The sequence below is a fragment of the Malania oleifera genome, chromosome 5 (genome assembly GCF_029873635.1).
Source record: "Malania oleifera isolate guangnan ecotype guangnan chromosome 5, ASM2987363v1, whole genome shotgun sequence".
In the NCBI taxonomy this organism is placed as follows: Eukaryota; Viridiplantae; Streptophyta; class Magnoliopsida; order Santalales; family Ximeniaceae; genus Malania; species Malania oleifera.
This window is the reverse complement of record NC_080421.1, coordinates 77,933,325-77,943,819: the sequence shown is the minus strand read 5'-3', so window position 1 is coordinate 77,943,819 and position 10,495 is coordinate 77,933,325. Positions and strand designations below refer to the sequence as shown.

Below are 10,495 nucleotides of genomic sequence, written 5' to 3'. Positions count from 1 at the left end.
TTTGATGATAACAAATCAAGGTTACTTAAAGTGTTTTTTTAAGTTTGAGTTTTGGGACTTAAGTGATCTTATGGTTTTAAGTGAATGTGCTTGAAGAATTTGAATGAAAATCACACTTAAAGCTATGAGACATGATAAACATAGAGGTTCAAGTCATGTGAGACATGAAGATTCATTGAAACAATGCAAAAAGCTCAAAAGACATGTTGGAAGCTGCACAACATGAAAACTTAGGAATGTAGATAGGAAAATAGTATGAAAGCCTCGTATAAGTACTTCAAAATCCAATATTGAATGATTGAAACTCCTAGGATATTTCATTGGACTTAGATACCTGATTTTATACATGGAAAATATTTTCTCAAAGTCCAAATTAAGTTTTATAGTACATGAATTTAAGTTTGGAACCAAAATTATTAAAAAAAACAAGTGTTGCGGAAAGGACATGCGACTGTTGACGCTTCATCAAGCAACTGTGGTGCTATTGGTTTTGAAAATATACAAATAGAATAAGCATGGGCAACTAATATATTGGGACTAGTCAACTGACACCATCTTGACCTTTAGAATGCACTAATATTAAAAGAGCACAGGCGACTGACCCTTCGAGAACAGTCGACTGATGCGTATGTTTAAACGAGTTACAACACTGATATTGTTTCCATATCTTGCTTGATTGGTTTCCAAATTGAGAGAAAACTTTAGGGAAACTTTTTTAAACCCTAATGCACTATTGAAACATACTATTCTTGCACATTAGGGCAAGACAAGAGAGAACGAGACACACACACACACACACACACATTTTTCCTGGTTATACTATTGTTGTGTTTTTTTTTGTGTTAGAAACTTACACTCGTAAATCAGATTTCTAGTGACACTTTTGAGCTTTAACTTTCATATTGTTTATTTGATGTATTTTTTATACTAACGTGTACTAATCTGCTCATTTGAGGAGCTTTCTCTTGTACAAACAATTGTTGCTTTTTGTTGTATTGTTTTGATGATTCAGGTATTTTGAATTGTTGCCTATCGAGAGGGTTGTTCTCGTTAGAAAGGTGAACTCCACCTAGAAAGGAAAGAGGTTGTAACTTCACTTGGTAACGAAGTTGGGAAAGGAAATCCTCATAGCGGGTTGCTTGAGGCAAGGACGTAGGCTGCGGCCGAACCTTATAAAAATAATAGTGTTCAGCTTCTTCTTCCCCACTCTTTTAATTTCCCCAAAATATAAACTGCGTGCATGATTTTATTTTCATAAGAACTTGCTGAATATTACCTCTTACTGAATATTAAATTGTGTTGAATATTTGAGATTGTGTTGAATATTTGAGAACTTGTTTAAAAGAGGAATGTTGTTGAAAATTGTGAACTTGTTGGACATATTTTTGTGTGATCAAATATATATCAGTTATTTGATTAAAATGTTGACTTGAAAATTTAGAAAAGCTTACAACTCTGAATTCATAAGTAAATAATCTGAGATTAACTAGCTATAAGTTGATTTTTAGATTAAAGCTTAAGTGCTGAAGTTAAATAAGAATTTTACAAAGATTGTTTTTGAAGGAAAATATTATCTTTGCTAAAAATCTGATCTTAATATTGGTTATATCATTGAGATATAAGTCGAATCACTTAATTTATTTTTCTCTATTCCATTTGAAAGTTATATTCTGAATAAGTGTTTAACTGAATGCGTTAATTCTATATTGTAAATTTTGATTTAGCATCGATCTCGACACTCATATTTAAAACTCTCATTGAAGCAGTATAGTAGCTTAATGGAAATATTTTTTGTGTTGCAAAGGGTTAAAGTAAATAAAAATTTCGCAAATAAATTTTTAAATAACCCAATTCACCTCCCTCTTAAGAATACATCCTAATTTCAATTTCATTGGTAATAAATTGCTTTCATAAACTCATTTCAACACATGATCAAATTATGGAGCCCAAGCTGAAATTCTAATATCATGTATTTTAATTCTCTTCAAATGGTCTAAAATTATTTACACGAATGACTAGTTAGTCACTTGTGTACCTTTTATCTATGTCTATAGATTATCTCAATTCTTTTTCTATGTCTACTTTCTAGTACATACACCATCGATTACTATAAAGTGTAGAGTAATATAGTGAAAGTTTCAATATGTAAATAATTTAGGTGAGATCTCGAAATAGGAACTTCAACTTAAACTAGTCTAGGTATGAAAATTCAAAAATAAGTGTCACTACTAAACCTTTATGCAATGAAGTGAAATTTAGTGGAACTTGAATAAATGACATGTGGGGTCAGTTTTGACATGTCCGTGACATTGACCTTGATATGCTAGAGCCGACGGTGCCCAAAAACTCTTCCCTAACTGAAAATTAGGTGCTTAGAAGCAAACTTAATTGATTTAAGCACTCAAGTGTCCAAGTCGGACATACCTTCTCCAAACCAAGTTTGGTCAGTGTTGGCTTAATAAGGCTTACAATTCTTATTTTGATGATAACAAATCTAATGATATGTTTAATATGTTTCAAGTAAAGTTTTCAGGAAAATAACAAAATTCAAGTGCATAAGAAAGTTCAATGGATTACAAAGAGCATGAAGAACAAAGTCATATTGTGAAAAGCTCAAAGGAAAGCATGCAACTACAAAGATGATGGAAGAACAAGCTTGAAGACTAAGTTATACTTTTAAGGATATTTTAAAATGTAAGTACTTCAAAGTAAATTTCAAGTATAAAGTAATTTGAAGCTCAATAGAGAGTCAAAAATATGTCTTTAAACATATACCCTATAAAATAATTTTCAAATTAATAAAAAGAAAGGGTTTAAGAAAATAAAATTTTTTTTATTGAAAGGCCAGGCGACTACCAAATTAAAATAGAAGTCTTTTTAAAAAGTCAGTAGCTAGACAGGCGACTGCCTAAACTGACAGGCGCCTGTGTGAATAAACCAAGCGACAGCCTTGGTTCTGGCAGGTGACTGCCTGCATTCTATGTTGAGAGTTGCTTTGTGACAGGCGACTGCCAAGTCGTGGCAGACGACTGCCACTCAAACGTTTGCAATAAATTTCTCAACGAAAAGATTTTTTGAACCACGTTTTTGAATACATTTATTTTAAAATATTTGAAAATGAATTTTAGAAATCTTTGGGAGTAATAGATGATTTCTAAAGCCTCTATAAATAGTCTTAATCTCAAAGAAAAAAAAAAGAGAGAAAGAACTTGATGAAATATTCAAAAGAATTTTGAAATTGAGAAATCTTCTAAAGCTTTCAGATCTAGTGTTTTTCAACAACTTTTCTGATCCAGAGATATTCAAAGGCTTTTAGATCAGAGTGTTTTTTTTTTTTTTTTTTTTTTTTTTAAGAAAGGTTTTAGATCAACCAATCTTCAAGTATTCAAAATATTGTTTTCAAAGGATCTAAAATTCTTTCAAGGTTAAATCTTTGATCTGAAATTGATTTACATTTTGAAGCTAAGTTTTCCAACAATCTGAATCTTTTATCTTCTTTGGAAAATTATTTGAAAATTCATACCAAGTAATTGAGCTTAAAATTTCTTTTATTTGAATTACTTTAAGGTATAAAGTGAGCTGATTGGTGTACTATTTCACTCTACTGTGAGAATTTTTTTTTTTGTACACATATTCCTTTATTATCTTTCTTAAACGATTCTGAGTTGTTGAATCGTTGTGCCAAATAAGGGGTTGTTATTTGGAGAGGCGGGCTCTAGCCTAATTAAAGGAGTGTATTGTAAGTTGATATTATTCCACCAGGCAAAGGAATTGATATAGTGAAATCCTTTGGTGTTTTTGCCAAAGGCGAGGACATAGGCTGTGTTGAAGCCGAACCTCTTGTCTTTTTCTCTCTACTTTATTTTACATACTTTATTTGCTATTGTTATAAGATTTATAAGTGCAAGTTGTAGGATCTAAATTGAGAAGGATACAGAAGTTCTTGATTAAAATAAAGTACGTTTTGATTAATCTATTGCGGAAACCCAAGAGGGGAGTACGTTGATTAATTTGTGGAAATCTTAATCAAGTAAAGTGTATAATAAAATGCTACAAGGAAAGAAACAAAAGCCTAAATATTGTTGATTGATTGATTACATAGATTGAACTATAATTTTAAATTCCAGTTTTCTTAAGTGTTGTTATTATACATTATATTTTTGTTTTTGGGTTATTAACATTAGAAAATTTAAAAATCAATAAAATTAAAAGTTTTCCAATTCACCCCCTCTCTTGGAAAGTTATTCTTCATTTCAGTCAGTTTTGATACATCCATGACATTGATCTAGACGTGCCGGAGCTAACAGTGCCCAAAAACTTCTCTTCGGTTGAAAATTATGTGCTTAGAAATAAACTCAGTTGATTTAAGCACTCAAGTGTCCAAGTTGGACATACCTTCTCCAAACCTAGTCGGATTAGTTTCGACAAATTCGTGACGTAGATCTAGACGTGCTGTACCTAACAGTGCCCAAAAAATCCTCCCTAGTTGAAAATTAGGTGATTAGAAGCAAACTTAGTTGATTTAAGCACTCAGGTGTCCAAGTATGGCATATAATGTCCAAACTGAGTGGGGTTAGTACCAACATGTCCGTGATATTAAGTTGGACATGCCAGAGCTAACGGTGCCCAAAAACTTCTCTTCAACTGAAAATTAGGTGCTTAGAATCAAACTTAACAAACTTAGTTGTTTTAAGCACTCAGGTGTCCAAGTCGGACATACGAGGTTCAAACCGAATGGGTCAGTTCTGATATGTTTGTGACATTGAGGTGGATGTGTTGGAGCTAACAGCATGCAAAACATCCTTCCCAGTTGAAAATTATGTACATAGAAGCAAACTTTGCAAACCTAGTTGATTTAAGCACTCAAGTGTCCATGTCAGGCATACGAGGTCCAAACCAAGTAGGGTTAGTTTTGACACGTCCATGACATTGAGCTAGAGATGCTGAAGTTGACGGTTTACAAAAACTCCTCCCCGTTTGAAGATTATTGACTAAGTGTCAAAATTGCATAATTAAGTGTTTAGGTGTGTTATTTGGTTATTGCAAAATGGATTTAGAGTTTAATTATGCATATGATTTGAGTAATTGATCTTAATTTGTTAGGATCGGAAGAGCCCCTTTTTTGGGGGGGGGGGGGAGGGGGCTTGATACACATGGGTGAACACCAATTTGACCCAAAAGCTCAAGCTAATTGGGTCTTGGGTCCATCCATGTATATAAGCACCCATTATCCACTTTAATTTTCCAATGTGGGACAAGCTCACAAGTGGAATTCTCAACAATCTCCCCCTCACTTGTGAGTTCCTGCTCCTCCTTGAACAGAAACCGTCTCCCTTTTGGGACAATTCTCCAACAGTTGCTTAAGTGGGCCTTACCACTGGCGTCTTATGTGCCTAAGATTGCATTCCACGTGCCTTCAAACAAATCCTACCTCCCACATCTTGACCCTATTCGGATCCATCCACAGCCTAAATGATCCTTATTGGCCTCAGCAACACACTTGATTCTCTAACTGTTAGCACATTAGAAGAATTAGCTTCCCGTCTCGGCTTTTTTACGATGTCGCTCACCTAGAGTTACGAACCGTCGGCTCTGATACCAAGTGGTATCAGAGCCTGGCTATGTGATGGGGACCGCTAGGTTTGAAATAGAAAAATTCACTGGAAAAAAATGACTTTGGTTTGTGGAGGATTAAGATGTGTGTCATCTTGGTACAACAGGGGCTTAAGGAGGCTTTTCTTGGAGAAAAGAAGGGAGCCTCCATTTCACAAGAGGGGAAACTACGTTTACCCTTCGCCAACAAAGTGAAGCCCAAAATCCTCCAAAAGGCACATAGTGCCATTATCTTGTCCCTAGGAGACAAAGTGCTTAGAGAGGTTGCCAATGAGGATACGACAGCTGGAGTTTGGTCAAAACTAAAGAGTTTGTACATGACAAAATCCCTAGCAAATAGACTCCATAAGAAGACTAGACTCTACACCTTTAAAATGACCCATGGAACATCAATTGATGAACATTTAGATGAATTTAATAAAATTCATTTGGATCTTGCTAATATTGATATTAGTATAGATGAAGAAGACCGGGAAATTCTTTTATTGAGTTCTCTTGACTCCACATATGAGAATATTAAAGAAACTATGATGTATGGGAGAGAGAGGCTGACTTTAGAAGATGTGCAAGCCGTTCTGCACTCTAGGGAATTGCACACTAAGTTTGAGTCTAAATCAGGGTCAAGGGAAGGGTTAAATGTGAGAGGTAGGTCTAAAAAAAGGAACAAGAAAAGAAAAGACAAGAGGTCTAGATCAAAGTCTAAGAGTAAGGCACTAAAATGTTTTGCATGTTACAAGGAAGGACATTTTAAGAGGGACTGCCCTGAGAGGAAAAATGGTGCAAATGGCACCACCTCTGAATCAAAGGGTAGGGCAGCTATAGTTTTAGATGGGTATGATAGTGCGGAAGTGTTGAATGTCTCTAATAGAGATTCGGGAAAAGAATGGATATTAGATTCAGGATGTTCCTTCCATATGTGTCCATTGAAAAACTGGTTTGAGTCCTTTATATGCTTAGAAGGAGGTCATGTTATCCTAGGAAACAATAAGTCATGTAAAATACAGGGTATTGGGACTATGAGACTTCTAATGCATGATGGGATGGAAAAAGTGCTAAGAGATGTGAGGTATATACCTGAGTTGAAGAGAAGCTTGATTTCTCTTGGTAGCTTAGATAAGACAGGGTACACGTTTAAGTCTGAAGGAGTTAGCCTAAGAGTATGTAGAGGTTCACTGGTAGAGTTGAAAGGGGTGCTAAAGAATGGGTTGTACACCTTGGTAGGAAAGACAGAGATTGGTGAGGCTTCTAATTACGCGTCAAAACTGCGTAATTGGGCATCTTAACCCGGACTTTACGATTTATATTTTTAATTAAATGTCCAAAATTGTCCAATATTTTAATAAAGTTCCAAAATCATCATTCTTGAACTTTATTGCTCTATTTATGAAGTTTTGGTAATTTTTTGTTGCAGGAAAAATCTCGGAAACCAAAACCAACACCTGTTTATATTTCGTGCATAACTTTTTCGTCTGAGCTCTGATCAGACGATTCAAATTTCTAGAGAAAGAGCAAAGGATTATCAACAATTTTGTGTTTTGAGTTTTGTGAGAAACGGGTTCTAGAAGAGTCAGATTTGTGATGAACAGAGAACAAATAAAATGAGAAAATAAAAAAAAATATATATGAATGGGTATTTGATGTGACCCGGCCATGCATGGCCGGGTCGGGTTGGCTAATCCGGGTAGGTCACTGCAACTTTCTTTTATAAGGAACCTAAGTGCAGCCAGGGGGCATCTTCTTCATCTTCTTCTTCTCTTATTTAGTTTTCTTTTTTTCTTTTCTTTCTTTCCCGCTGGCCTCTCCTTCCTGCTCCTATCTCTCCTTCTCTTCTCCTTCCCAAAACTCCTCTCTCTTTCTTCTTCCTTCCTCTGTCCCCTGTTCTCCCTCTTCTCCAGTCCTCAGCCACCATTTTGCTAACCACCCGAAGAAGAAGCAGCAGTTTGCTGCCATTACCAGCAACTACCATCAGCCCGCGGCAACTCCTTGCACCCAACTGCAAGAGCCCTCCAGCCTCTGCCTTGTACCAGCAGTCGCAAGAAGCTCCAGCTCTGCAACACTCTCGGCCTTTTCTCCACCAGCAGCTACATAGTAGAGCAACCTCTGCAATCTCCAGCCCAGCTCTCGGCCACCACAGCAGAAGCATCCGAGCTCCACACCACCATCTGCAGCAACCGTGGTAGCCAACTCCAACACAGGAAGCCCTGTTTTAGCAGACAAACAGCCATCCCCTCGGCCTACCAGCCATACAACAGCTACCATTCCAACCTCCATGGCACTCCTCCAGCTGTTCCTTCCCTGCTCTCTCTCTCTCTTTTATTCTTTACTCTTTCTTTTATTATTACTAATTAAACAGTTAAATATTGTTAACTTTTTATTTGAGTTTATTGGAATTTTTAGATTTCGAATATTATTTAGGGTGTTTTATTATTATTGAAGTTTAATTGTTTTTTTTTTATTCTCTTTCGATTAAATATTCTTCTGTAGATTAGTTTAATGTTCCAAGTTATTTAATTAATTTAGTTAGGGTTAGTTTCGTCAAAGTTCATATTTTTCAGTTTTGTTAAAATTCGTATTTTTATTTTTTCGGTATCATTCAAAGTTTAGATTTTTGATGTGTTTGCATTTTTGTTCGAGTTCTTGGTTTGAATTATTGATCCATATCAAAGGTTTGATTTTTAGTGTGTGTGTGTGTGTTTGATTGAGTTTCCATTGCATGTTTTAATTCCTTATTTGTAGTTGCCATCTTTAATAATGCGTGTTTAGGTATTTCCTTAAGTAGACTAGGATTTCCATACTTGTTTTTTTCTATTGCAAGCATGAGTGGCTAAGTTCGGTAACTCAGGTTGTGGGTCGATGTCGTTTGCGTTCCATGGTTTATTAGTTATCCTATGATATCATTGTTAAACTTTTTTTGGTTAAAACTGAAAATTGAAGGAATCGTTGATAAATAGCTAGCTCTTGCCTCTTGTTTTGTTGTTGACGTTAGGCACATCAAAACCTTGATTTAATCTAGGATTTTAATCAACTTATTTTTACATAAAATTCGGTTGATGCGTAGTAAGAGTTTTTATTTTCTTCCGTTTGGATGTGGCCAATTTACTCGATCGTTAGTGATGAAATTTCATCTTATTAATGCCTTGATTGGATTAACAAGAAAAGGAGTAAGGCCTAGGAAATTAGTAAACGGTGGAAGCAAACAGACGTTGAACCCGTAACCCGAGTGTTTGGTAAAATTGTTTCAGTTAATCTGTTTAGTTTTGGTTGCATTATTAGATTTACATTTTTGGAAAATTGATAAAAATTTTCAGTTTCATTTTGATAGTTTACTCAAGCTTCTCTCACTTTGTTTACTGTTTTCAAAATCGAAAAAGACCTAAAATATTTTCAACCTACATTTGACAGCAACAGGATTTCACTAAACTTGCATAAATACTTTGATACTCAGTGGTCCCTGTGGAATACGATCCTGGACTCATCCTTGATACAACTTGACACTTCTGAACTTGGAAGCACAACTCAGAACGAGTCAAGTTTTTGGCGCCATTGTCGGGGACTAATTGGTGTTATCAAAGTGTTTCTCAGATTTCAGAGAGGTGTTTTAGAGCTATGAACGTCTTCACAGCCGGGGTGATATCTACTTCCTCTCCTTTGACCTGTTTGCTTTTATTGCATTTATACCAAGTTGTATGACTGGTTGGGCTAGAGATAACACATTTAGACTAGTTAGGAAAGACTCATCCATCTCATCATCGAGTGAACCTGTTTCACTTGAATCACTTGAATCACCATCTGACACGCGTAGCATCATGGCTGAAAATGAACCTCATAATATGGAGAACCCTAATAGGAAACTCAGAGAATATTTGCAACCTGTTAGGACCATCACCCCATCCTGCATTATTCTACCTTTGAATGCAAATGCTTTTAATTTTAAACTTGGGATGATTCCATTGTTACCTCATTTCCATAGCATTGAATCTAAAAACCCATATTTGCATATTAAAGAGTTTGAAGAAGTTTTTTCCACATTCATGGATAGAACATGCACTAAGGAGGTAATAAGATTGAAATTGTTCCCATTTTCTTTAAAAGATAAAGCAAAAACCTGGTTGAATTCCTTAAGACCAAAATCCATTGGGACTTGGCAAGAAATGCAAACGGAGTTTTTAAAGAAATTTTTTCCCATGCAAACAACTAATTCTTTGAAAAGACGAATCATGAATTTTTGCCAAAAGAAGGTGGAGACATTTTATCAGTGTTGGGAACGTTTCAAAGATCTCTTAAATGCATGTCCTCACCATGGGTATGAAAATTGGAGGGTCATCAGTTTTTACTATGAGGGATTGCAACCAAAGATGAGGCAATTTGTAGAAACAATGTGCAATGGTGAGTTTTTCAATAAAGGGCCTGAAGAAGCTTTTGATTATTTTGATTATTTGGCTGAAAATGCCCAATCTTGGGATGTCTCTGAAGTGTATGATAGATATGAAAAGCAAAAATGCATTGGTGGGGGTGGTAAGTATCAATTGAAAGAAGTTGATGATTTGAATGCTAGACTTGCATTGATGTCTAAAAGGTTAGAGTCCATTGAACTTAAGAAGTTAAATGAAATGCACGTTTTACCATCATCTTTTGAAAAATGCAGCATATGTGAGGATCAAGGGCATGTGATTGATGCATGTCCAACTATTCCTGCTTTTAAGGAAGTTTTTATTGATCAATCTAACCCAGTGCATATGGTTTCTAAGAATTCTTATGGACCTTATTCTAATACATATAATGCAGGTTGGAGAAATCATCCAAATCTCAATTGGAAAAATGACCAAGTGGGGCCATCTACGCAGGGACCAAGTCAGTATAATCCTTATGCAATCGCTAGCCA

At 35.5% G+C, this 10,495-nt stretch overlaps 1 pseudogene; it reads left to right on the top strand.

The window, feature by feature from the left end:
• The first annotated feature begins 10,431 nt into the window (after nt 1–10,431).
• Nucleotides 10,432–10,495, top strand: part of LOC131156011 (uncharacterized) — a 43,902-nt pseudogene continuing 43,838 nt past the window's right edge.